This window comes from Myotis nattereri, assembly GCF_964212035.1.
Source record: "Myotis nattereri genome assembly, chromosome: 3".
Classification (NCBI taxonomy): Eukaryota; Metazoa; Chordata; class Mammalia; order Chiroptera; family Vespertilionidae; genus Myotis; species Myotis nattereri.
Window position 1 is genome coordinate 87,536,122 of NC_138077.1, and position 26,446 is coordinate 87,562,567.

Consider the following 26,446-nt stretch of genomic DNA (forward strand, 5'->3'; position numbering starts at 1 on the left):
TTTTCAGATAAATTCAGTGTAAGTGCATCTTAGATAAATAAATAATTTTACATAACAAGTTATCTTAAAGACCATAGACATGGATTGACGAGAGAGGGGAAGAGCAATTTCTATGCCTCTGCCTTAACTCTCCCTGCCTTCCTAGATCCGACCAGTGTTTTGGTTTCATCCACATATGCTTGTGAATCTTTGTTCTCAGTGATGAATTTTGTTAAGTCTCATAATAGGAGTAGCCTGACGGATGAAAGTAGTAGCTCATGCATATCTCTGAAGGTCACGAAATATAAACCTGATATAAAATCTCTGTCATCAGTGATGCAGCAGCAAAAGTCCCACTGATAATATCAAATGGAGTCATAAAGTTTTCTGTCAAACTCTCAGTGTACATGTATACATTAAAAAGTAAATGTATTTTTCATCATCATATACTGTGTTTTTGTCACTCTAATGGATTTTATTATTTCTTCAAGGTTCTTCACATACGTACACCTTAAGAGATATAAAATAGGCGTAACATGTTCTCAAAAAATTAGGGTTGGCACGCAGAAGAATTTTGAGTCAGAGATTTTGCTGGTTTTGGCACGCACTCACAAAAAGGTTGCCCACCACTGGGCTAGAACTTGTCAGGGTCAGAAAAGTGAACGGTTCTAGAGGCCACCCAACAATTCAGAGATGAGTTTTTCATAACTAATGCCTGTGGGGCCGATGATCAGGAAGTGAGCATTTCCCTATTGGACAACAGGCTGTCCCTCTAGAAGACCCTAAATGGGATCCCAATGATCTGCTGGGAGGCTGGTGTAGGAAGACAAGCCATGTTAATATGAATACTCGAGGTCTTGATGATGAGTGTTTTACAGCTTGAAAGACTTGATTCTTGCTTCAGCCCCTCTGGTGGCATTCTGCTCGCTGGCAGCCACTTGACCCCTTTTTGAGACCACTGTATCCACGAAGTTACTATGACGACGGCTGGCTTGGGGGACGCGGAAGTCAAGCCATGAGAAAAGAGGGTAGTGAGACCAGTGCCTGTGCAGAAACCTAAGGCACATAAGTAAGCAACGCCTAAGACAACGGGCTCAGGATTTGGAAAAGTGGCAGGACAGCGGCTGTGAAAATCTCCCGCATGCAAATGTGGGTAACTGCTGGTGCGGGGGTTAGGAAAGAGAAGATAGGTCAGCAGCCCAACGACGTGTGCTGGTCCTCTGGAGGCAATGACCAGGAGGACTGCGATTCCGGAAGCTGCGGAAAAGGCAGTTCCCCCAGACAGGTGCGCCTCCAGGACTAGACTCTCCATGAGGAGGAGGAGTGCAATGTCCTGACTGAAGGACAGGCTGAGGAACCCGGTTCGCAGGGAACCTGGAGGCGCGGAGGCCGCGTGTTGAACTCACTATATATTGATCCCCCACAGCGTGCAACGTGTGTGGGCGCCGGTGGATACCGGTGCCGACTACAGTTTACTGTCTGGAAACCAGGACAGATGCACGGGCCCAGTGGCCCATGTGTACAGGTACAGAGCCCGAACCGGCCATGTGTGGCAGGCAACTTTGACACTGGTATTGGCCGCCTTTCCCCGAAGGCATATACCGTGCATATCTCTCTCATACCAGAATACATCGTGGGAATGGGTGTGCTAAAAGGGTTAACAATTGCTACAACCCAAGGTAAATTCCACTTGGATGCCTGTGGTAAAGCTCATCACAAGGGGGCACCCACTTCACACGACCATAAACTGCCTAACCCCTGCCAGGTGGTCCTGGTGCAGCAGTACACCTCCCAGGAGGTCGGGAGGAAATTGGACAGACAATGTTGCAGCTGGAAAAGGTGAAGATCATCTGGCCCACGCACAGCCCCTATAGTTCTCCCTAGTTTGTTCCCAGAGGGTACGCCACCCCTCCCGGAGGCCATGTGGTTCACCGATGGGTCAAGTAGGGGGAACCCTACTACATGGATGGCAGTGGCTACCTGTTTGGATACAGACGCACTGTGGTTCGAGTCTATACTGGGCAAAGGAGCCCATAGGCTGAGTTGTGAGCAGTCTGGGTGGTTTTGACATTAAACGGACAGCTGGGCTGTCTGTAGTTAAAGGCTTGACTGTGTGGTTGCCATAATGGCACAGCAGCAGTGGGTGATAGGTCATCGTCCAGTGTGAGGACAGGAAATGTAGAAGGATATATGGGAAGTAGGGACTTTCAAAGAGGCAACAATATATCATTTGAGTGGCCATTGACCACTGTTAGCCCCTGGGAATGAGACTGATGCGTTGGCAAGGGTCCGGGAGGTAGTACCTTCCCCTGAAGATCAGGCTTGGTAGCTTCATTGGAAATTGGGGCACGTGGGACCATGGGCAACGATGCAGGTGGCCAAGTGTTGGGACCTGGCCCTATCCATGGGGGAAGCCCTTGCTGCAGTGCGAGGATGTCCTTGCTGTGCTCAGGTACACCCCAGTCGATATGGTCTCCAGGGGAAAAGGGGCCATATCCTCAGAGGAGACGCACCACACCCCCCCCCCCCCCCGCAACATTGGCAGGTAGATTTTATTGGGCCTCTCCCTTTGGATCTGGGTTTTAAGTATGACCTTATGGCTGTGGATACTGTCACCAGCCTCCTCTTTGTGTAACCTGCAAGGGAGGCCATCCAATTGATAGTGGTCCAAGGATTAGAACACTTAGGGGCCACCTATGGGTGACCCTTAACATAGCAAGTGATAATGGAACCCATTTCACAGGGAAAGAGGTACAGAGCTGGGCCAAGGCCTAGGACAGTGATGGCGAACCTTTTGAGCTCGGCGTGTCAGCATTTTGAAAAACCCTAACTTAACTCTGGTGCCGTGTCACATATAGAAATTTTTGATATTTGCAACCATAATAAAACAAAGATTTATATTTTTGATATTTATTATTTTATATATTTAAATGCCATTTAACAAAGAAAAATCAACCAAAAAAATGAGTTCACGTGTCACCTCTGACACGCATGCCATAGGTTTGCCATCACTGGCCTAGGACATAGCTTGGTAGTTTCACGTTCCATATCATCCCCAAGCTGCTGGGATGATTGAACGGTATAATGGCCTATTGAAAGACAAGCTCCGCCTAGGGGTGGACTCATCTAGCCTAAAAGGTTGGGCAAAACATTGGATACATCCATCAGAATGAACAGCCCAGGAAGACAGGTGCCTCCCCCTTAGAGTTAATGATGCAGAGGTATCCCCAGACACTGCATGTGAAGGTGAAAACAACAGATGAACTGTTGTCCCCCCAAGGTAGACCCATGTAGGACTTTGCTGCTGCCCACACCTGCCTCCTTGGGGGAGGGGAAGAGGCAGTATAGACCTGGCCATGGACTGTAACGAGGGAAGGGCCCTGGGTAGCCCTCCTATCCACTTGGGGAGGCGGATATGACTACAAGTTACAGTTGCATTCCTTGATCCAGCCCTGGCAAGTAACTGTACAAGTCCAAGCCAGAAAACACAGGGAGGGAGTGTTAAAGGGGAATTACACTATTGCCCTCTGGCCAGTGCCCAGATTTTCCATAGCTTCCCCTGTGAAACTGGGCCCCTATAAAGGGGGAGATCCAGTTTGTTGTCACCAGCCAGGTCGCCCTCCGATTCCAGCCACAGCGCTGTCTAGAGGAGACAGAGTTGCTTGCATTTTGCTGGAAGGCCATGATCTGCCTCTGATGGTCTCAGTTTGTCTTTTGCCTCTTAGACTAAAGTGAGCTTAGCTAACAGCATAGTGTTGTGAGTGCACCCCTATGCTTGAGTGCATTAATGTCTCCCATTGTTGGGTGTGCACAGAAATTCCCCCAGGAATGGCTGGCGGATTTCCATGGCACATCCATCCAGCCACCACTGCCAATTAGACATGGTTAGCTGCTCAAGATTTTGGCAACATCTCCTGGGACCCCGTACGCCAAGCCATAGAGACTCTGATCTGGCATGACCATGGTGATACTTCTCCCTTTATCAGTTATGCAGTGTGGAACAGTTGGGGGTGGTTGCTAGGGGAACGAGTAGAATTAAAAGAACCTGCAGACATGTGTGTGGAGCAGCAGCAACACAGTAAGAATCAAGTTGTTGGCTGGCTGCCTCCAGACTTGTGCCATAACATAACCACTAATGTTGAGGTCCAGAAGTGATGAAATGGAAAGTGTTATACCGGCACAAACCTGTAGATATGATGATGCCAGGATACTTATAGGTGTGTGGAAGGTATGGTTGGCCCTACCTCCCAGTGAATCGGTTGGGATGATGTACCTAGGGTAGACCCTATAACTCTGGGTGAATCCTTAAGACTTTTGAAGAGATTCCCTATAACTCGGACTCAGTATACCACCAGTGACATCGTGTTAAATGGACTCCCTGGTGGTTTATACCCCTTAGCAGTAGTCTTTCCTGCAGGAGGAGCAATTAAGGAAGAAGTAGAAATTACAGCCTTAGCTGAGCATACAGCTAAAGCCTTGAATCAGACCTGGCAAGCCCTTACCCTAATGATGGATGAAACAACGCAGATGTGCAAAGTGGTATTACAGAATAGAATGGCACTAGATTTGTTAACTGTTGCTCAGGGGGACACTTGTGCCATCCTACATGTAGAATGCTGTACATATGTGCCTGATAATCAAGAAAATGTAACCAGTGCCCTGTAAGAGATAAGGAAGTGCAGGCCATACAAGCCCTTTCCTATAATCCCCTCTGAGATTATTAGGATGGATTGTCAGGAGCATGGCGCTGGACATTTGTAAATTTTGCTACTGGGGCCAGAGTACCCCGTAGAAACCATTGGCATAAGGGGTAGAGTGTAAGGGTCCTGACCAGAGTATGCCGGAGATTCAAGGACTACTTGCCATGCACATGCATGAGGGCAATGACTCAGCAGTAGCACTATACATGTTGCACAAGCGCACCCTTATATAACCCTTTTATAACCTGCTTATGCTAATGTAGCACGAGCATCACTAACTGGCACGAGGCCTCTTTTGTTTGATCGTGTATATAAGTTGCCACTGACCAGGCAGTGTTTGGCTACTTTGTTCATAATAAAGCATGTCCCATCTACCTGCCGTCAGTCACCTTGTGTTCTTCCAATTTCCTGCACCCAGAGGGGTCAAGTCCCTGCCTGAGGAACTTGCCTCAAACAGTCTCAAAATTCCTCTGCTGGCCGAAACCGGTTTGGCTCAGTGGATAAAGCGTCGGCCTGTGGACTCAAGGGTCCCAGGTTCGATTCCGGTCAAGGGCATGTACCTGGGTTGCGGGCACATCCCCAGTGGGAGATGTGCAGGAGGCAGTTGATCGATGTTTCTCTCTCATCAATATTTCTGACTCTATCTCTCTCCCTTCCTCTCTGTAAAAAATCAATAAAATATATTTTTTAAAAAAAATTCCTCTGCTGACTATTTTGGTACAGATTAATTCTCAAGTCCCCCCCCCCCCCCACTCCTCCTTTTTTTTTTTTTTTAACTTTGTTGTGGCCTTTTCAGAATTCCCAAGAAGCACCTGGCAACTTTATCTTGCCAATCCTTGAGACTGCTGGCTTCTCTGCTTAGCGGGTAAAACTGCCCCTTTTTCCTTTCCCCTTTCCTCGCCCTTTCCGTATTCTCTCATTAGGAAGGTTTTTTGACCATTGGTTCTCGTATCCTTGGAGAGGGAAGGTAATGGTTTGTTAGTTACAAGCTGGCTGCAAGTTGCTCACACTGTTTGGCCTTGTTAAACTTCCCTATCTCAGTTTCCCTGTTCCTCCTGCCCTGGAGTCCTGTAACAATACCATGCCGTAGACAGGGCTCAACAGAGTCACTTGAGAACAACAATGGGAAAAATGCTGAAATGCCTGTATCAGATACTGTCTTGGAAGGGAGTTGCAGATACACTGACCTGGGGGGGTGATAACGAAATGGAACTGGTGCTCCCTGTGTGGAAAAAACCAAACAAACTAAGGGGGCACCAAAGACAAAGGAGCAGGGGTTTCTTACTAATTGGGGGAATATAGAAAGGCGTTCGGGTCCTAAGAAAGCATGGAGGATGCTTAGGAGGATGCTGAGTGAGTGGGGCCCAGGAGGCAAGTGCCAGGGGAGAGGACCCACTGCTCACACTCAGCCAGTCACCACATGGGGGAGACTCTGAAGCCGTCAGATCAACCGATGTGGGTCGGATCCGGGAACCCCGGGCTTCACCCTGCTCTCAGTTTCAGGCAAGACAATCAGGGACAGAAGAGGAAAATTGGCACAACATTCTCCCTGGGAGGGAGGGATTAGGTTGGTTGTTCCCCAGGAAACCTGTCCCCTGAGTCTTAAGTCCGGCTCAGCGTGGTTCACGTATCTTTATTTTAGTAAAGTATTATGAGAGAAAAGAGATAAAAACATCCTAATAAACCATTTTTAACCAGAAATCCTTTGCTTCTGGTCTCAAGATGTCACACTTGCACACCGGAGCCACAGAGTGAAGAGATGTGACAGGCCAAGCACATGCACTTGCTTCCCTTTACGCCTCAAAGTTCTGAAAATTAGAAGAAATTCATAGTAGCACTATCAAATAAAAAAGGTTTCCATGAAGAGAAAAGACATCTTGAAGAAATTTGGATATTGAAAAGACTAATTGTATTGGACAATTGGTTGTGTGGATTATGCAAAATAGATTGCTTAGATTGACTGTGAGAGCGTGAGAAAAACAAAGACCCAGATGCTTTGAAGAAAACCACATCCTGAAGAAAACCACTTCCGAATTTAGAGCAGATCCAGAAAAACAGCAAGCTCAAAGTGAACAAATATGAAGAGCAGGAGTGTTGTCTCTGAATAATCACCAGGGTAAACAATAATAAAGCTAACTGGATAGCAATACCTTGTAGGGCTGGGGCCAGGTTCTTCAGAAGGTGGTATATACTCTGAATCAGCATCCAATAATATGGTGCTGTTTCTCCCATAACCAGTACAATAATTAAGTGACTCACTAGCAAGATTTTTGCTTCTTGTTCCCACAACCTTATGTTCTGAGGAGATTAATTCTGACTACCAAGAGGAAATTGACTACTACTTTACAGTGGAGGTGTGGAATATAAAGATCCTTTAGGATACTGCTTAGTATTTCTATACCCTGTATTTAAGGTCAATGGAAAACTACAACAGCTTGTAGGCGTAGGCCCTTTGGAAATGAAGTAAGGAACCAGGACCAACTGAGTTGCTTGCTGACGGCAAAGGGCACACAGAGTTGTGAGAGAGAGTAGTTATAAATATCAGCTATGGACCCATGACCAGTTATGCTAGTAGACAATAAGACAGCAATTATCATTAACTTACTTCCACTTTGTTTTGTTCTGAATACATTTGTATATTTACATATATCTATCTTTCTATCTTTATTTTTACCTTTGTCTTCACTCCCCTTCTATTCCTTTATTATGTGACATAAGAAAACTGGCTTTATATTATAGTACTAGAGGCTGGGTGCACGAATTTGTGCATAGGTAGGGTCCGGCGGGCCAGCCCTGATCGGGGCTGATTGGGGCCGGCTGGAGGGAGGGGTTGCGGGAGGTTGGCCGGCCGGCCCTGCCCACAGCGGGCCAGTTGGCCAGCTGCAGTGCACATCATAGGAACCAGTCATTCTGGTTGTTCCAGTCACTTGGCTTTTATATATAGAGAGAGAGATTTAAATATTATTAATTTTACATTATAGTAATTGACAGGATATCAAGGAGAAGAATAAAGCTCACTTAAGGACTTCATCTCCTCTTCTAGGGAAGGGTTAGTACATTTCAGTTGTACACAGGATAGTTGTATCAGATTAGGTGGTTTCAACTTATGACCTATTTTTGTCTTTATTTGAAGATTAAGTATGGTTTAATGTGATGCATATGGGTGCCAAGTTGACAAGGGGTGGACTTGTGATGATCGGTTTTATATGTCAATTTAACTGGGCCACAGAATTTCCAGATATTTAGTCAACATTATTGTGGATGTGTCTGTGAGGGTGTTTTAGGAAGAGATTAACTTTTGAGTCAGTAGATGGAATAAAACAGATTACCTTCCCCTCTAATCAGTTTAGGGCCTTAATAACACAAAAAGGCTAACACTCCATCAAGGGAGGAAAAATTTCCTCTTACCTGACTGCCTTGAGCTGAGACATCAGTTTTTCCTGGGTCTCAAGCCTGTCAATATTTACATTGGAGCTACAACACTGGCTCTCTTGGGTCTCCAGCTTGCTAACTGCAGTTCTTGGGACTTGTCAGCCTCCATCACTGTGAGCCAATTCCTTAATAAATCTCTCCACATATACAGGGGTTCCCCAAAATATGTAAACACATGTTAACAGCTGATAGCTCAATTGATGTTTCTTTCTTTTCAGCCAGACTAAGCTTTGAACAAAGAAAATTCATCCTAAAATGCTACTGGAAGTTTGAAAATGCAATTGAAATACAAAAACTGCCTTTATAATTATTCAAAGTGTGTATACACTTTTTTGGGGGGGCATAGGGTATCCCCCAAAAGTGTATATACATTTTAATAGCTGATAACTCACTTAATTTTCACTCCTTTTCAGGTTTAACTGATTTGAAATAATGGGTGAAGCCAGACTAAGCTTTGAACAAAGAAAGTTATTCACTAGACTTTTTAAATGGGGATACATAAGAGATAAAGTTTATGGTACAAAAATGGTAACAGTTGATGAATTGAGGGTGTATAATACTGAACAAAATTATGCCTAATATTTGCAATTCCATTGCTTTGCAGCACTATCAGCAGTGCCGGGACCAGAATAGTCATCAGATGTTGGCAGTTGGACATCCCTCTTACAATCCAGGCGCTTACTTGCCTGCCTGCCTGATTTCCCCTAACTGCTTCTGCCTGCCAGCCTGATCACCCCTAACCACTCCCCTGCCAGCCCAATTGCCCCCAACTGCTCTCCCCTGCTGGCCTGGTCACCCCTAACTGCCCTCCCCTGCCATCCTGATTGCCCCCAACTGCCCTCCCCTGCTGGCCTGGTCACCCCTAACTGCCCTCCCCTCCTGGCCTGATCGCCCACAACTGCCCTCCCCTGCAGGCCATCTTGTGGCTGTGGGTGCCGCCATCTTTGAGGGTGGGGCAATCAGCATATTCCCTCCTTATTGGCTGTGGGTGCAGCCATCTTTGTGATGGCATGAGGGTCAATTAGCATATTCCCTCTTTATTAGATAGGATTACTGGTTCTGTTTCTCTGAAGGACTCTGACTAATCACCCAAGTAAAAGTCTTTCTTCTTCTGGCAGATAAAGGGGAATTTTCTAGTCCTTCACTGCATATGCTTTAAGGTACTGCCTCACTTATATAGCTCTTCCATTCAAGGGAGAAGATTGTGAGGAAAAGGAGCCACATAGCTGCAAACAAAACCCAGAAATCCACCTGTATCTCTTTCCTAGGGCTGCTGTAATGGAGTATCACAAACTGGGTGGCTTAAAATAACAGAAATGTATTCTCTTAGAGTTCTGGAAGCTATACATTTGAAATCAAGCTTGTCTGCCAAGCCCAAATCCTGAAACCTGTAGGGGAGTATCCTTCCCTGCCTCTTCCTAGCTTCTGGCAGCTTATGAATTACTAGAGGCCCAGCACATGATTAAATTGTGCACGTGTAGGGTCCCCTAGGCCTAGCCTGCCATCAGGGCCATGTCCACCGCTCCCAACACCTCACATGCTCTGTGGACGCTGCTGCTCCTTGCCCTCCACCGGATGCCAGGTTCTCACCTTCCCTGGGCCTGGTGTTCACCCACTTGGAGGATGCCTGTAGGCAGCAGCCCCATTGTGGAGCTGCTTTCAGCGCCCTCCCCTTTGGCCATGACCCGCGGGCCACACCATCAGGTACCAGGATGCCGGGATGTCCTTCTGCTCCACCAGCCTCTGCTCCATCTGGGCTCGGGTAGTAACCGCCGCCGCCAACACAGTCGCCATGTAAGAGTAAAGCCGGCAGGCCAGTGGCACACTCGAGTGCACACTCCCTTACACTCCCCCTTGCACCTCTCAAAGGTTAGCCCGCCCTGTCGAATCCAGCCAATCCGGGAGCCCTGCTGCCCCACCTCCAGTCAATCTGCTCGCCCACCGGCCTTACCCCCCACCCCCCGCAACTGCCTTCCCAACCACCCTGGAGGCTCTCAGTCTTTTGAGCTGAACCTTGCAACCTGGTGAAGGCGGGGAGGGCCACCTGACACACCAGGAAACTGAAGTCTGAGGCTGAATGTGAGAGCAGCTCCGCTCTGTTCCCTCCCATGGAGCCTGTCCTATCCCTCTGCAGCAAGTGATCAGGTCCCGCCCCTCCATGACATCAAGGGCCTATTCTGCCTCCCTGCCACCACCCACTGCCCGCCTCCCACTGCCTGCCTCCCCCTGCTTCCCGCCCCCTACCAGGCCCCCCGCCGCACCCCGGCCGCCCACAGCGCCCTGGCTCTGCTCCCGCCTCCAGCCACCTTGGCTCCGTTCCTAACTCTGCCACCTCTACTTTGCTCCCTTCTTCAGCGCTTGGCTTCCTTCTATATTGTTTTCAGTCTTCACTCCCAGCCGGTACATGCAAATTAACCTCCATCTTGGTTGGGTTAATTTGCATATAGTCGCTCTGATTGGCTGGTGGGCGTAGCAAAGGTATGGTCAATTAGCATCTTTGTCTTTTATTAGTGTAGATAGCTTCAGCTCTTCCATCTCTGCCTCTGTTGTCATAGCCTGGCATTCTCCCAGTGTGCCCATATCCAAATTCTGCTCTTGTTTGAACACCAGTCATATTGGACTTGATTCCATCTGCAAAGACCCTATTTACAAATAAAGTCACATTCACGGGTGCTGCAGTTAGGACTTCAACATGTCTTTTTGGAGGACACATAATAATACCACCTTAACTTATCAACTTAATTTATTAGTCAAAAAGTTCACCAAGTATTTGACAAAACCAAATATTGACTAAGAGGACCAATCAGATGATCTAAGGAACCAATAGAAAACATTTCAAAACTAAATTAACTATCTTCACATTGGATATCATACAAGAGAATACTGTATTCACAAAACAAGTACAGGTTGTAACAAAAGGATTGTGATCAGAGAAAAGCATAGTTCCTACACTTTAAAAGTGACAACATTTAATCAATGCACAATCAGTACCACATGATTAATTTGGAAGATAAAGTTATAGAACTCTTCACAGTCTTAGAGCAATAGACAGTTACTTCGAGGAAATAAAGGAACATAAAGAAATAATTCAGCATGTATGTTGTCTATCAAAAGTTCCAGAAATACAGAATAAGAGAAAATCAAGGGGGAAAATAATCAAATATGTAATTGAAGAAAATTTCCCTTAATGCTCAAAACCACAAATGTGATTTACAAGAGTGATCTGTAAAAATTAATAAACAGAAACCTCATTTAAAATAAAGTCAGGAGGCCAGAAGGGGGAGCTCTCATATCCCACATAGATCCCAGAGCGTAATAGGAACAACTTTGTTTATAACAGCTCTCTAAAATTCCTCTTTTCTGTAAAAGAGGGACTTCTGCATGTAGTTCCCCATTAGACAGGATGCCCTGAATTTCAATTCTTTATTGTTTACAAATATAAACTCGTTTTACTGCAGAAATATCTGGCTTTCTATTTAGTTAAAGGTCAATAGCTTGAAATAGTAAGAAAAAGTTGTGTCTTAGACAATTATTTGTGAAATTTCAAAACTCTTAGGGCTCAGAGAAATTGCTAAAAGCTTCCCAAAAGGAAAAGTACTATCCATACAGGAACTGATGCATTGCAAACCATGCACATGACATTTCCTAGCATTGTGTCCCAAAGTGAGAAGTGTTTCCAGAAACTGGTAGTGCTATTATATTGGACTAGTGGCCCAGTGCACGGATTTGTGCACATTGAAAGGAAATTAGAAGAAATATTTTAATATCGCTATTCACCCTTTCTCTATAATAGAAGTGTCAACCAAATTCATGATCGACAGTGACAGATGGAAACACATGCCTGCAATTGGTGCCAGTGAGAGGTTTATATGTATCGTGCACGCGCAAGTCAACTTAGCCTTTCATATATATAGAATAAACTTGCTTAATTAGACCTGCTTTCTGATGTAGCTAAACTTTTTCCAGCCCAGTGAAGCATCCCAACTTCTCTTTCAGGTAATTGTCAGCAACACAGCAGTAAATATCAACACGGAGCAGATTATTATTGTAGATCACTCAGGGAGAACAAAGAGTAAAATATTTATCTGCTGCAGTGTTTGACAATATTCTGTGCAGTGAGAAAACCTGAAGTCATTTTCAAGGTCCATCATTTCTTATGTTTTTTTCAGTAGGGTCAAGTTTCTAAGCTTTCTAAACCCCTGTTTTCTGGCTGATGAAAAGAAAATAGGGTTCCACTGAGTCTCCTATCTACCTATTCTGTGAGGACCAAATGAGATGAGGCATGGGAAAACACTTCACAGACATTTGGTTAAAGTAGTAAATGTTTCCACCTGGCTATACTAGTAAAGCAAGTCATGTTCCTGGACTGAAGAAATTGCAAGGAGGCTAGTCATTGCTAGGGAGAGGAAGCCAGGCATTGCTACGTAATGTCGTTACCCAGCACACACAGCCATCATTTCTGGGCTGGGCTGGGCTGGGCTGTGGGCCACATTTTGTACCATGGAGTCTCAGCAGAAGGTCATCAAAGCCCCTGGTGCCTAGCTGGGGGACACTCAATTGTAGGGTGAGACCACGCCCCCAGGGTGACTTTTCCTCCCCTGGCATAACATTGGTCACACAGTTTGGACCCCCTGACCTTTCCTCCCTAGAGATAATATCTATGCCTCAGCAGTATTTCAGCTCCAGGCTCAGATAAGCAACAAAACCAGCCACAGCTACAATGAATAATGACCCCCTGCCCTGGTGACAGCCAATCAATCAGTGGAGACCACAACCCTGAAAAGACATACCTGGAAAACTGCTCAATATTCTATTAAGACAGTGGTTCTCAACCTTGGCTGCACATTAGAATCACCTGGGAATCTTTTTAAAATCCTGATTTCTGGGCCTCATCCTCCGGAAATTCTGTTTCTTTGTTACTAATGTGGCCCCATCCCATAACAAAGAAACAGAATTTCCGGAGGATGAGGCCCAGAAATCAGGATTTTAAAAAGATTCCCAGGTGATTCTAATGTGCAACCAAGGTTGAGAACCACTGTCTTAAGATCTTTCCCTGGGGCCTTCCCTAAATTCTCCACCCTTAAACCCTTAGGACAGAGGACCCAGTGTGCATTCCCTCAGGGCAGCACTCCTGGGCTTTTCCTGTCCTTCACGGTCTACCGCCCTGGCCCCAGGCACGTTACCATTAGCTTCCTCACTCCCAAGCTCCAAGGGCCCTTCCTTTACCTCCTTAACTTGTTTCCTGAGCCCATTTCTTCTAGGAATTGCTTTTTCTACCTCTATAATTTACCAGATAAATGTTCTTTTACAGTTTGGGTATTGGCTCTGAATTCTTTCCCAGCCAGAACCCTAGTACCGAGGTTGCTGAACCCAGGTTTGGTCTGACCCCGACAGTCAGACATGTGGTACCATTCCCTACACCTACAACAATAAGATATTTTAAATGAATCAGTGCGTTAACTACAAACTTGGGTATTTTAACCTTACCTACTTAGTTGCTATTTATCACCTGTATCCTTGAGAACCAAGCAAGCAGTCTGATGAAGTTCAGGAAAACTATGCTCACCAATAGGTTAAGATGAAATCTGAAGTTCATTTGACTTTTATAGGTTTTCTACTGAGTATCTGATAAAGAGACTAATATGTTAGCAAAGTCCATGGAATAAAAAGGCATTATTTTCAGCAGAAATTATATTGTAAACAATTAAGAGCCAGTGGTCTCAGTAGGCTAAAGTGACCAGAACTATCTTGGAGACAGGAAGAACTAAGAGAGGAACAAGTGGAAAGACAGAGGACTAGAAAGATGCCCTTGAAGCAGGAGAAGGAGACAGGGCTGAGTAAGAGGCATGAGTACAATTTAGACTGAGCCGTAACACTCAGTCTTATTAATTAAAGATTAATGTCTTGGTTATGTTTTTTAACCTGTCTTCAAGAAATTCAGTAGTTTCTACAGTTTGGTACTGTAGATTTGCTTAATTTGGCATTTTAAAAAATAGCTTTTCCTTTTTAGTTTCCTAATAAAATTCCTTTTGAAAAAAATAGCAAGACAAAATACGTATGACATCAGTACAACAGAGGATCCATGAGCTCCAGATATAAGTTCTGTCTGACTTATAAAATATTTGCATGAGAACTGAACCTCATGTACAAAACTGTGTTTGGCTTCGGACAAAGCTATTATCAGTATTCAAAACAATAGAAAATATATGAATTTGATTATATTCTGGAAGTGTCGAAAACAGATAATATCTGTTAAAGATTTTTATAGTTATAAAATGCATACTTTAAGTATAATGCATACTTCATAACAAATAAATTAATATTTAGAACTGACCTAAAATGTCTTAAGGTACATTACTTAAAAATCATTAAGAAAGTAACGGTGGCTTCTGCCAGCACTCTGTCTGGGGGAAAGCTGTCCCTCCAGCTCTCACCCTTTCAATCTGCTGGCCCAGCATTAGAGCTCGGAAGGAGTGAGTCTGGACTTTCAGCTGAACTCTCGTCTCTCAACACTGGCAAATTTCATAAGATCTCCACAACCTGAATAAGCTAAATCTAACAGAAGGGGTGGGTCAAGATGATCACCAAACTGGAAGTCTGTGGTCTTGCAGGCCTTTGGGCTTCTTTTTAGTAAAGTGATGTTGCCAAGAAAAAAAGATGATCTGTCTCTGGAGTTGACTTACCTGCCAAGAAAGGTAGATATGATAGGTATAGTGCAGAGACAGTAGATCAAGATTGATGACATAAGGGTCAAAGAGGGACGTTTCAACTTAATCCATTACGGGCCTTCTAAGTGTACCAGTGCCAACTGGAACATTGTTTCGGTTCTGCCAGGCAAACTTTCAAAGTGTAATTATTTCATGGCACTTATTTTATGTGTAGGTTTATAAAACAAGAGTACATTAGGTAATTTGAGTTCTTAGAAATTAAAGTTTTATCTTAATACATTGGTCTACCAAAAACATTAAAAATTAAAATAAATAAAAATCATTAAAATATTTTTTTTAAAAAAGGAATTGGAACATTAGAAATGTAGATCTAAAACTAGGACTTTACGATCAGATAATACATTTTATTATCCTATTAATAAAGAGGTAATATGCAAATGGTCGTTTTTCCGTGACGCCTAATGACCTATCAGCAGGAGGGCGGGGCAGCGAGCTATTCGCACACAGATTCATGCCCAGGGCCACTAGTTTTTAGGATATTTTTGTATCACATAGAGGTTTAAGTTTGATAAATATTTGAATTTATTAGAGACTTGGAATATTATGGGCAAAGTCTGTTCACAGAAAAAGCATAATAAAGCCTAAAGAAACCTGAATCAGAAATTAAATCTCAAAATCTTTCAAAGATTCATGTCTTGGTTCTGTGAAAGATGTGATTTCTACATTATATAAAATTCATTTTTCATGTCATGCAACTAGTGGTTGATAGTAATATATATTTTTTTAAACTTCAGGTACAAATAGTTTGGTCAATAACTGAGATTTATTCCAGTGAAATTTCCAAGTGTGTTTTATTGTATGTGAGACCATTCCATACTAAATGCTATTGGTTTATGATACACTATCATTAACACATCCCTTCGCTTGTTTGATTTTGTCATATTTAATTTTATTATACTTCCTCTTCAGGTTCTATTCCAATTTATATCATACCTGCCCCCAACCGCCTTTGGTCTATGCTAATGTGTTTTATTTCCTAGAAAATGTCTATATCACTAAAACATTTAGTTCCTTTTCTATTCAGGTGTTTTTAATTTATACAAATGATATTGCACTATGTATTTTTTTTCTTACTTGGCACATTTTCAAGAGTTATCCATGTAGCTTTGATTACATCTAGTTCATTATTTCTGACTTCTTCATAGCATTCTATAATATGCATCATCACATTTTATCTATCCATTATCTCAGTGATGGACAACTATGGTGCCTCCAAATGCTTACCTTCACAAATAGTGCTGAGATGAACTTATCTTTTTTTTTTTTTTTTGAACTAATCTTTTATCTTTTCCTTCATGGGCCTGTGCAAGATTATCTCTGGGCATATTACCAGGACTGGGATTTCTGAATCATATATTATATGCATATTTATTTATCTATCTTATTTGTCTTTCCAAAGAACCAGCTCTTGGTTTTGTTGATCTCTCCCTTTTGCTTTATTTATTTATTTATTCATTCATTTATCGTCATTCTCTGTTTTATTGAGTGTGCCTCTATCTTTATTTTCTTCCTCCCCCCCCCAACCCCACCAGCTTTACTCAATTGTTTCTTCTCTATCTTGTTGGCTTGAACTCCCAGCTCATTTGTTTTTAATTTTTCTAGTTTTCTAACAAATATATTCAAAACAATAATGTCTCCATTAAACATTTCTTTACTAATGTTCCTTAGATTTGATATATAGTACACTGATTTTTAGTTCTGAGTATTTCACAAGTTTCCCTCATGTTTTTTTTCTGGCTAAGCAAAGGTCATTTAGTAGTATGCTATTTCAAATCTCCAAACACATGTGATTTTAAAAGGCATTCTGGTTTGCCTTTTTTTGTAGAAGAGTTGGCTAAATATGTTGGAGTGAGCTAAAAATTGTGGCCAGTCAGTAAATTAAAAAATAGTGACTAAATAGGGAGAATTTAATGGGCATACATAGAACTGTATAGTACAAGATGTGGGCTACAGCAGTTGATGTTCGTGCCCAACTCATATCCCCTGTCCAATTATGTTTTGCATACATACCAATAGCTTCTTATTTCAGGCACTGTGACCCTTAGCCAGAGGGTTTCCTGGGTCTTAAGAGGGTTCTTGGCCATATTGTAACCTACAGGGAGCTAATGCCCATTAGAACAGTCCTTAACCAGTGAGGGAATAAGTTTTTTGGCAACTTGAATGGGACAAATTTGAGGCATGTTCTAGTTTCTCAGAGTGTCCTAGTGGTATTTACCCTCATTGCCTAAGTGATAACCTACTCCGTAACATATCCTATATTAAGCTCTTTCCCATTCCTGATTCTCTTCTGCATTTCCCTATTGGTGTCACCAACAACAAAAAAAATATTTGCACCCAAATCCTTGGCTCAGGAGTTAATTCTGGGAAAATCCAGCCTAAAACAATATTTTTATGTTCTCTTAAAAAAAGACTTATATTTTAGCTTTCTCTCAACTCCCACCAGTCTAACATCCTCCAACCAGAACTTTTATTGATGCATCCTTTTCCTTTTCCCTCTTTTTTTCTTGGTCTCTCTCTCTCTCTTTTTGGGGGGTGAGGTAATGATTACCTAAAAAACAGTAAATGTTATTAATTGTTCATCTCTCTTCTTTCTGGAATGCTTCTTCAAAAAGTATTTTCAATAAAGACTATGTGTCATAAAACGTCTAAGACCTTGTATGCTTGAGAACCTCTCTACCTTACTCTCACATTAAAAGATCACCTAGATATAAAATTCTAATTCATAGTTCCTTCAGCACTTTCAAATGAGTTCTGTCTTTCCCCCTTGCTTCTGCTGTTGCTGTTGAGAAGTCTGATGTCATTTTAATTCTTGTTCAGTTAGAGATGTCTTGGTACATCTCTCTGAAACCTTTTAGTGTATTTTCCCCTTGGACACATCTTATTTTCTCAATAACTGAAAGATCAAGTAGTCCATATGACATATTCTTAAGATAGCACATATATATATGGCATTTTAAAACAATCTGCCTTATTACTAAAGAGAAAGAAAGCCGTATGGATAACTATACAATAACTTGAACAGGAAATGTGGCAGACATGAAGGTGTGCCACTTCGATCTGCCCTCAAGAGAGAAGCTGCCAGGAGGAATGCAGTGAGCTACAGCCTCCAACTGCAGTGCCTGCAGGATCTGTCCCAGTGTTCAAATCAAGACCAGGCTCTCTCTAAGCAGCTCCCTGGAGAGAATAAGCCCAGCATGGGTATCAGAGCATGGCAATTTCCTCCCACTTCGAAACTCCCTTGTGAGCAATCTTTGCCCCAGTGGTCCCCACCAGCCGATACTTTCTCAGAGCTGCATCAGAGTCTGAGGCTCTTGTGGCCCAGTCTTTCATCTTTCACTTTCACTTTCACAAGTGTCAACTTGCATTGCAGGCTTTCTCTGCCCGAGTTTGCTCCCTCTGCTCTTTATCTTGCACAGGTGTTACCTCCACGATACCTCTGCATTTTTAACTCCACCTTAGTGTCTGCTTTCAGGAGAGCCCGGACTCACAGGAAAAATTGAGTGTCTGTGTGTGTTATTTATTTAAGTGGAGGGCCCAGCTCAAAAGACTTGCAATCTGATCATTTTCCATATGCTGTCATGGCAGTTGTACTACTGTTACCCAGCCTGTTCTGCTTTTCCTCTTCCTTATCCCATTAAGGCTTGCAGTAAAATGAATTTAAGGTTATCAAAAATATATTTTTTTAATTCTAAATAAATAGATTCTTGTCATTATAGCCTTTCCTGGCTTGACATGACATCCTATATAATAAAAGGCTAATGTGCAAATAGACCGAATGGCGGAACTGAACAACTGGTCACTATGACATGCGCTGACCACCAGGGGGTGTGCGCGGAACATGGCAGGTGTCAGCAGCAGGCGGCGGAGCACAGAACATGGCGGGCATTGGCCATGGCGAGATGGTGGAGCAGGTGAGCAGGGGCACCAGACCAAGGCAGGGTGCCAGTCACTGTCATCAGGGCAAGCCTCTGGTGGTTACTGAAAATTCTTTGCTCCAGTGCCTGCGGTCCCACCTGGCGCTTGCACCTGCTGCCAGTGTCAGCCTCACTCGCACCAGCTGCTGGCGCCGGAACCACTGCTTGCACTCGCTGCCGATGCAGGGCCCGGTTGCTCTGCAGCGTCAGTGGATGTGAGCAGTGGCTGCTGGCCCTGATTACTCCTCAGGTTTCTCTACCCCGACCTGCTCTTGAGGGGTGATCAGGGCTGGCAATCACCTCTTGCACCCGCTAAGGGTGACAGCCCCGCTTGTACCTGCTTCAGGCACTGGAGACACGGCTTGCACCTGCTGCTGGCGCAGTGAGTGGCGGCTGCTGGCCCCAACCGCCCCTGAGGGTTTTTCCCCCTGTCAGTGGGTGTGAGCGAGGCTGGCACTGACAGCGCATGGGAGCAGCGGCAGTGGGAGCTGGGCTGCTGGCAGACAGGGGACCAGGGGCTGCAGTGGGTGGGGTCAGGCAGGGGGGCGGAGGATGGGCTGAGACCTGCCCTGTGCCCACCGCAGCCTTGTGGCCCACAGTTCCTTTTAAGGTGCACAAATTCGTGCACTGGGCCCCTAGTATTTTATATTTATAGAGTAGAAAAAGAATACAAATACTTACTATTATCTCTTTAACCCATTCACAGTTTACCGAACAGACTCATTTTGCCATAGTAAATCACAACTTGGACATTGGTATGGCAGTATTGATTATTCTATTCCTATTTACATTTTTTTGGCTTTAAGAAATCTGTGAGTGGTTTCTGACTCATTTAGAGTTACCATTTTCCATCTTCAGTGTGTTCCTACTTTACAAAACACTAAAATTGAAGTATTCAGACACCAATAATTAAGTATATCTTTGTAGATTGTACCAGAAAATTTATAAAGACCAAAGAATGCATGTTTAAAGTATAAAGATAAGAATTGTTTTTAAAGCCTGATGTATTTTGGTAACACTTTTTACAAATACTATTTCAATATGTTTGTTTTTATACTAAAATATATTGCTTTAGTAAAACTTTAATAAAGGGTCTTTCTGGGTACACTCTTTCAGTTTAGCTGTGTTTATTAGGATTTGTTAAAACACCAAAAAATTTCTAGCTACGCCTCTAAATCAAACAATTCAAATCACTGAAGTTTATAGTAGAACGATCATATTTCTTTGGTCTAAAGCCTTTCTCCAATTACAGGTACTCAGCTTGCCTATAAGAAAATTGGAGACATTTATGAAAACCATGTGGTTTGTGGTGTGACTATAATCATTTACATTTCAAGTTTTACCATGTATTAATCTGTATACTGACTTTTGCGCTCTGTGGTTAGCATCAGATGTTTGTCACCAGTACTCATATAAAATAGACTACTGTGGTGATACTTTTCTGAGTTCACTATTTATTTTTTTTGTGTCAACAGAAACCACAAAGCTACTAGGTGTCACCAAGCAGCTGAGTTGCAGCAAATTCTTATTGACAGTTATACTTACTTTTGCCCTAGTTTAGTGGATTTTTAGCATATACTATACTCCAAGGCTAGTCCTTGGAAGAAAACTGCCTGGCATACCACAGGCACTTTTCTTTTCTTTTTTTTTTTAAAATTAAATCTTTATGGTTCAGATTATTACAGTTGTTCCCCCTTTTTCCCCCCATAGCTCCCCTCCACCCAGTTTCCACCCCGCCTTCTGCCCTTACCCCTGCCACTGCCCTCATCCATAGGTGTATGACTTTTGTCCAGCCTCTTTCTGCACCCCCCACATCCCTTCCCCCCGAGTATTGTCAGTCCACTCCCTTTCTGTGTACCTGATTCTATTATATTCACCAGTTTATTCTGTTCATCAAATTAATTATCTTCTTAAAGGATACCTTTCAGCATTTCATATAATACTGGTTTGGTGGTGAGGAACTCCTTTAGCTTTTTTTTATCTGTGAAGCTCTTTATCTGACCTTCACTTCTGAATGAACAGGCACTTTTCTGAGCACCTTTTTTTTGAAGTTGTAAATGTTGAATTTCATTTCAGTATAATAAAGACAAACACAAAAACATAGGAACTGTCGCCTTGCGTAGGAATTTTAACATACAAGGGTTAAACTTATTTATTTTGTTAACATTTTCTTTATTGGATATAACTTAAAAAACACAAGACATCAGAAATGTATGCGATATATTTATTTTAAAAAAGCAAGAATATTTCTATTGGAGGAGTTAATTCTGCATCCCAAGGTATTAGTAAGTAAACAGAAATTTAAGAAACCCCTAGATAAGAATGAGAAAATAAAGAATGTTAGTAGCTAGAAATGTACTAGAGCTACAGTGGCAGACATAGCTAAGTCATTGCTCACACTGGACTCATATTCTAATGGAGGAGACAGACAATGAGCAATAAATATATGATTTCATGTCAGAGAGTGATAGGAGCTATTATTAATAAATTATGTACTCAGGCAGAGAGGAAGTATTTCAAATGCCAAGTAAAACAAAGTAAAACAAAAGACAGGATGCTCCTGAAGAAATGTCTGATTCCAGCTCTTGGGCAGTAATAGTACAAAATAACATTTGAATACTTTCTTATACCAGAAGGGAAGTTATCAAAAACTGCACAATGTTATAGCAAAATGACTCCGGACCCAATTTGAAGAAACTCTTTATCAGCCCAGATTCAAACAAAAGAGCCACAACAACAGATATTGGGATAAACAGGCTTATTATGAGAATTTGAATTTACATGAGTGTGGAAAAGCTGGAAAAGAAGCCAGAGGATTTTATCACTAATGTCTTCAGTCTGAAGCTTGAAGTGGCTTGAAAGGTAATTCTAAAAGTGTTTGAGAAGCTGTCAATCATGTCTATGAAGCAATTGAATCTGGTCACAGCAAACTCCTGAGAATAATGGCTCCTGCTTCTACTTCCAATTTTCAAATTCCTGTCATTAACAAACTGACCCAAAAACCACATAGGAAAGGCAATTATGGGCTATGTAGTTTTCAGACTTAGAAGATGTGGCACGGAGTTCTGGGTAAACACCAGTTCCCACTGTACTAATATGGACAATTTGAATATGCATAATGACAACTGCAATGGACTAAAATATATAAACTATGATTAAGTCCATCCTATATAATAAAAGGGTAATATGCAAATTGACCCTAACTGCGGAATGACCAGGAACGACCAGGCGCTATGATGCACCCTGACCACCAGGGGGCAGACGCTCAACGTAGGAGCTGCCCCTGGTGGTCAGTGTGCTCCCACAGGGGGAACTCTGCTCAGCCACAAGCTGGGCTGATGGCTGTGAGCACAGCAGCGGGGGGTGGGGGTGGGGCTTTCCTGCCTCCTCCACAGTGCTAAGGATGTCTGACTGCAGCTTAGGCCCATCATTCATTCCCCTCTGCCAGCTGTGCATGCCCTATCCCTGAGATTACCATTTGCCTCCATCCTGTTTATATTTTTATCTTTTTTTTCCTTCTTCTTCCTCTTCTTAAAGAATACCCTTCAACATTTCATGTAATACTGGTTTTGTGGTGATGAACTCCTTTAGCTTTTTCTGGTCTGTGAAGCTCTTTATCTGACCCTCAATTCTAAATGAGAGCTTTGCTGGGTCGAATAATCTTGGTTGTAGGTCCTTGTTATTCATCACTTTGAATATTTCTTGCTACTCCCTTCTGGCTTGCAAAGTTTCTGTTGAGAAATCAGCTGACCTTGTAGGTAATTAACTGCTTTTCCCTTGCTGCTTTTAAGATTCTCTCTTTGTCTTTAACCATTGGCTTTTTAATTATGATGTGTTTTGGGATGGTCCTCTTTGGGTTCCTCTGGTTTGGGACTCTTTGCGCTTCCTGGACTTATAAGTCTATTTCTTTCACCAGGTAGGGGAAGTTTTCTGTCAATATTTCTTCACATAGGTTTTCAATATCTTGCCTTCTCTCTTCTTCTGACACCCCCATAATGCAAATGTTAACATGCTTGAAGTTGATCCATAGGCTCCTTACATATCTTCATATTTTTAGATTCTTTTAGCTCTTCTGATTGGGTGTTTATTGCTTCCTCATATTCCAAATTGTTGATTTTATTCTCAGAATCCCCATACTCTACTCTTGAATCCCTGTCAATTTATTCTTTATTTCAGTTAGTATATGCTTAATTTCTGAGTGGTCCTTTTTCATGTCTTCTGAATTCTCACTAAGATACTTGAAAGTCTCACTAAGTTCCTTGAAGTTCTCATTAAGATCCTTGAGCAATCTTATAACCATTGTTTTGAACTCTATCCAGTAGTTTGCTTGCTTCCATTTTTTTTCATTTCTGACATGTTTCTTTGTCTCTGCATTTTGGCTGCTTCCTTGCATTTATTTCTAAATTAGGTAGAGTTGCTATGTCTTCTGGAATTGGTAGAGTGGCCTTGTGTAGTAAGTGTCTTGTAGGGCCCAGTGGCTCAGCCTTCCCAGTCACCTGAGCTGGGCATTCTAGTGCACCCCTGTGCAAACTGTGTGCACGGTCTTGTAGTTGAGCCTTGATTGTTGTTGGCGTCACTGGGAAGAATGGCCCTCCAGGCCAATAGGTTGTGAGATCCAGCTGCAACTACAGTGGGAGAGCTGCTGTGCAGGAAACAACCCTATGGAGCAGGACTTGCTGCAGTGGTGCTCTGGTGCTCACTGAGTCTGCCCCTTCAGTGTGTCACTTGTGGATGTGTAGAGTTATAATCTGATATGGTCTGAAGCTGTCCACTGGGTGCATTGGCTCTAGGGCCCCCTGGCAGGAGCTACAGAGCAATCTGCAGATGGCAGCTATTTGCATTGGGCTTGGAGGTGCCCAGGTCAGGCCCAGCTGTGAAGCGAGGCAGGCTGGTGCTAGTGTTGGGTCTTGGGCCTTTTATTGATACGTTTGGGGTAGGAAGACTCCAGCTGCAGCTTATTTGAGATATTTTAGGAAAGTCTGAAGCCTGATCCAGGACAGGCCATTTATATGGAAAAGCAGCTTCAAACAGTTTGGGTGGGTCTGTAAATTGGATGGGGCAGCATCTCAGGCTGTAGCAAGCCATATGTAGGCTGATGGAGACTCAGTTATAGCTGCCAGTCAGCCCTGCAACAGGGACGGTTTCACACAGGAACAATGACCCCTGTGAGCATCCCCATCTGGGAGAAAGGCGCCTCCAAGTTCAGGCCCCGATTCCAGACAATCCAGTTCCTCCCCTCATGTGTCTGGGTCCCCCAAAACTGCCCAGTGCTAGAGTTTAGAGCAGAGGCCCATGCACAGAAGCGCCACTCTCAAGGGGCAAAGAGCCACATGTGGCTCTCGAGCTGCAGTTTGCTGACCACTGGTCTAGGCAATACCTACCCATGTCTGCCTACATCACAAAAGCAGTTAAACTTTCTGTTGGAAGAACACCACACTCTTTGTGAAGCAGTTTCACCAAGAAAACGTCATATAATCCAACCACTGCTTCACAGGAAATGCAAAGACAGGAATCAAGTAGTAATAAAACTCACCAGCAAAATCTAAACTGTAGGAAACTCTATGGACAAATAATGAAGTTATTTTCAATAAAGAGATTGCAGGCAGGATATAGGAGGACATTGAAAGAGAGAAAACTTCTAGATTAAAAGAGAAGTAAGAAATTTATCAAACAGTTATACATCTTATTTAAATATTGGTTTAAACGAGAAAGAAATGACATTCATGAATAAATTGGTCATTTAAATCCTGACTGGATATTTGCTATATTAACAAATTTTAACTTTTTCTTTTCCAGTTGTTTTTGGGGGTGAGGGAAGGAGTAAGGAAAGGTTTATTGATTGAGAAGATTGAAGACTTAGTGGTACCTAAAATCCATCTTTAAAAAGTACAGAATTCAGGTTCTTTTATGTCATGGGAAAGGAATTGGGAGGAGCAAGAGGAAATTGATCATTTGGGTACCAGTAGGGGTCTGAGGAAGGCTATGTTAGTTGATATGAGTCAGGTTACAAGGTTCTGCAAATCTTTGATAAGCAATACATACATCCCTTATTCTAAGCGGCATGCTAATAACTTCTGCTTAGTCATCCATGTAGACATGCTAATCATTAGAGGAATTCTTTTCTAGTTTTACTGAGAAATGATTGACATATATCACTATATCTACAAGTTTAATGCATATAGCACAATGGTTTGATTTATATGTACAGACAGTCCCTGACTTATAGTTGTTTGATTTAGGATTTTTCAACTTAGTGATGGTACAAATGCAATTCATAGTCACTAGAAACCATACTTCAAATTTTGAATTTTGACCTTTTCCTGGGCTAGCAATATGTGGCACAATATTCTCGTGTGATGCTGGGCATCAGCAGTAAGATAATTTTGGCTAGTGTAGGTGCTCTGAGCATACTTAAGTTAGGCTAGGCCCGTGGTCGGCAAACCGTGGCTCGCGAGCCACATGCACTCTTTGGCCCCTTCAGTGTGGCTCTTCCACAAAATACCACGTGCGAGCTCGCACATGCAGTGCGATTGAAACTTTGTGGCCCATGCGCAGAAGTCGGTATTTTGTGGAAGAGCCACACTCAAGGGGCCAAAGAGCCGCATGTGGCTCGCTAGCCGTGGTTTGTTGAGCAGCAGTTTGCCGACCACTGGGCTAGGTTAAGCTATGATGTTAAGTATGCTATGTATATTTTATGTATTTTGACTTACAATATTTTCAACTACCAATTGGTTTATCAGGACATAACCCCATCTTATGTTGAGGAGCACCTGACGCTGACCTGATTACCACAGTGGTTCAGCTAACATTCATCTTCTCATATAGATACAATAAAAAAAAAAACAAAAAACCACATTTCTCCTTGTGATGAGAACTCTTAGGATTTAGTCTCTTAATAACTTTCTTATGTATTATGCAGCAATTACAGTCATCATATTGAACATTACATCCCTACTAGTAATTTATGTTATAACGAAAAGTTTGTATCTTTTGACCACATTTCTCCAATTTTCCCTCCCTTTACCTCCTGCCTCTGGTAATCACAAGTTTGACCCCTTCTTCTGAAGGTTTTTAAAAATTTATTATTCTAGATCATACAGTATATATATCTTTCTCTAGCTGACTTATTTCACTTAGCAATATGCCTTCAAGGTCCATCCATGTTATTGCATATGGTAGGATTTCCTCATTTTTATGGATGAATAATATTTTATTATATATATATATGTACACACATATATATACTGTGTCTATATATATCAAGAACTATTATATATATTTTAGTTGTGACAATGGTTTTATAACCAAAGAAGTATTTATCTTGTAAAGATATATATGAAATATTTATGGATGAGGAGATATGATATCTGGGAAACACTTCAAAATAGTATGGGAGGGAAAAATGGGTGTGGATCCTAGATAAAAGAACTTTACCTATGAGTTTAATAACTGTAGAAGCTGTTTTGTCTACTTTCCTATATCTGAAGTTTCCTGTAATAAAATTAAAAAGAGGATAACATCAGGAAAGTGACAGTGTAATAATGAGTACTGTTTTATTAGAGGCATCTTAGCAGGAGATTATTGAGAAATATTGATGAAAATTACATAGCAAAGGAGGATTAAAATAAGTCTATAGGATTTTTCAATTGGGAAGTAGTGTGTGGAAGATGAAGTTTGAGAACTGGCTGAAATG